This window comes from Rana temporaria, chromosome 5 (genome assembly GCF_905171775.1).
Source record: "Rana temporaria chromosome 5, aRanTem1.1, whole genome shotgun sequence".
NCBI lineage: Eukaryota > Metazoa > Chordata > Amphibia > Anura > Ranidae > Rana > Rana temporaria.
This window is the reverse complement of record NC_053493.1, coordinates 316,833,405-316,836,311: the sequence shown is the minus strand read 5'-3', so window position 1 is coordinate 316,836,311 and position 2,907 is coordinate 316,833,405. Positions and strand designations below refer to the sequence as shown.

Sequence of the window (2,907 nt, the reverse complement as noted above, 5' to 3'; positions counted from 1 at the left end):
AAGTAAAAAATAACAAGTATTTATTAAACATAAAACAGGTATCATAAAACAACATTTAAAAACAATCCCCACATTGCACAACAGTAAGTTAAACACAAACTATATCTGCATGTAAGGAGTTGATCGCCTCGACCGGTTTCGCGGTAGTGTACCGCTTCTTCAGGAGGGGGTTTGTCTACAAGATATGCATAAAACATATAAATATACAAGCAAGTTTATACAATGGTTGTAAATATTTTATAATATAATCTAAGTAGCATGCCTTATAATGGAGTGAAAAACTCACCCAGACTGGTCAATTGATCAAGCCGGAGACCCAGTTGAATACCTTCTTTGGCGCAAGGAGGGGGATATATTTGTTTAGAACGGGCTCTATTAAGGAATAAGGTTGATAATTTTATATGTAGCGAAGTGGTCAGTAGTTTTAATGGGGTGAGGGACACCGTGAAGTGTGTGGAAGTGATATATCGCAGTGACAAGGATTAATAGGGTAGGATAAGAAATTGGGAAAATGAGGGGAAAACAGAGGTAAGGGGTGAAGAGAAAAAAGAAGAAGGTGGGAAAGAAAAAATAAAGGGTTAAAGATGGGATGAAAAGAGGGAAGAATGAGGAATGACATTTCAATATAATAGGAATGAAGTGAGGGGGCGAGGGGTGTGGGGGGGAGGGAAGGGGGAAGGGGTCAGTGATAGAACAGGAGGAAGGAAAAGGATGAAAGGAAGGGAGGGCGGGGGAAGAAGGGAAAGGAAGGAGAAAAAGGAAGGACAATGAAAGTGCGGGGAGGGGGGGGGGAGGAGGGGGGGGGGAACGAGGAAGAAGGGGGAGGGGGTGGGAAAAGTGAGAAGAAAAAGTACAAGTGGAAATATGGGAAGAGAGGACAGAAAAGGGGAAGGGAAGAAAGGACAATTTGAGGAAGGAAAAGGAGGGGAAAAGTGAATGGGTAGGGTAGGGCGGGAGGGGGGGAGGGGATGGTCCAGGGAGGGGGGAGGGGAAGAAATGGGCCATTAAAGGAAGGGGGGGAAAAGGGGGAGACATGAGAAAGACTACAAGAAGGGGAGAGGGGGGGGGGGGGAAAAAGGGGGGGCAGAAGGAAAAATAAGGAAATGAATGGGGGGGGGGAAAGGGGGGGGGGGGGGGAGGGGGGTTATTTGAGGGGAAAGGAGAGGGGAGAAGGGGAAGAAAAGGGTAATTGTGCGTGGTGACACCGTGAAAGACTGAATGAAATTTATTGAATGAAAATAATTAGAAAGATTGAAGTGATAAATAATTGTGCAAACATGCAGGATGCCCAAAAAGAGCGAGAAAATATACTGCTGAAAAGTGTGAAGAATGTGAAGGTGAAAGTGAAATTAAAATATTAAGGGAGTACAAAGAATCTCCAAGAAGTCAAAAGTTTGGAAAAACCGATCACCAAATAGTCTAGTAATATTTGTATAGGTAGACCCAAGTGGGTCCTTACCATAGCTATACATAAAATAAGTATATCCAATTTTACTGGGGCACAGGAGGACAGCCTTGGTAAGTCAATTATAAGGTTAGCTCAACTGCCAGGGTATAGGCAGTGCAATGCACTGATTCCAGCTGAGAAGGTTAGAAAATACATGGACCAGTTAGACATAGAAAGCAATCAGGACTGGAGCCAAATAGATAGATGATGATCTGACTTACCGTGGCTGATGATTTCCCACGTGTGTCCCCAGGGAGAGCGTCCGTGCTATCTCACAGAAGCGGCTTTCTCAGCCGCTTTTGTAAGGATCCCTGGGCGGCGATGTGTGACGTCATCCATAGGCGACGCTATCGCCGTCCAGCGTCCCACCAACCCCTGCACGTGAGTGCGTGGGTGTGCGGCCAGAGACCCAATGGCATGACGCCAGGTCATAGGCTGCAAGCAAGGAGCCGTGATTGGTGCTCCCTGCTGGGGACAACACTCCGTGCGCCAATAGAGAAGGAAGGCTGGGCATCAGGCTAAATCAACCAATCGGGGAGGTCAAGCTCCAAAGGCAAGCTAAATATGGAAAAATAAACGTAGTATATGACATTTTACATGGCAATTATAGCGATGAGCATAGAGATTACTCAATGCATAAATTTGATGGGGGATTAATCCATCATATTGCCTAGCAGTCTGCATCAGAGCACAATATTCTGAAATTTAAACAGAACAAAAAAGTTTATATAAAGAGTTAAAATTACATCACAATATCATATCTATATAATGGCTCCGAGGCCAAATAGCCCATACATCAGATCATGGTTGTAGTCTAGGGGTATGGGGGATATAATTAGTGAATGGGAAAGAGAAATTTGATGACACAGGAAAGGTGGGGGGGGGGTGGGGAAAGAGGAAAGGAAAAAGGAGAATCAGGGAGGAGAAGATTGGAACAGGTCATTCCTCCAGAATTTATATGTATTAATGTTCCCGTAGAAATGGTTTATAGGAATTGACTTCATTCAATCCTGGGAACCTCATGGCATTTAAATCTTCGATCCATAGGCACTCCTTCTGTAGAATGGCCCTGTTCCAATCACCTCCCCGTTTATTTTGAGGGATAACTTCCAAAACAAAAAAAACGAATGACAGAAAGGTCGTATCGATGGTAAAGTCCCACGTGACGTCCTACTGTGGTTAACTTGCCCACATCGGAATCATATAGGTGATCCCCCATCCGTTGTCGGAATTCCCTGAACGTCTTCCCCACATAGAAGGCTCCACAAACGCAGCTCATGAGGTAAATAATACCCTTAGTGCCACAATTGGCAGAAAAGGGGGGGTAAAATTCCCGGCCATTCGGCAACAGAAAATATTGTCCCTCCATCACCCATGGGCATCTTGGGCAGTTGCCACATTTGTAGGTGCCCCGGGGTGATGTGTCGGACACGTGTTGTGTGGTATAGTGGCTTTGAGTT

General features: G+C 45.1%; 1 long non-coding RNA gene across 1 annotated transcript; it reads right to left on the bottom strand.

Moving 5' to 3' along the window:
• Window positions 1-209: 209 nt before the first annotated feature.
• Window positions 210-1,950, bottom strand: LOC120939658. The gene is made up of 3 exons (XR_005749341.1): window positions 1,669-1,950; window positions 1,460-1,581; window positions 210-372 (listed from the first exon to the last, which is right to left on the bottom strand). It is a non-coding gene; the product is annotated as an uncharacterized LOC120939658 (long non-coding RNA).
• Window positions 1,951-2,907: the final 957 nt, after the last annotated feature.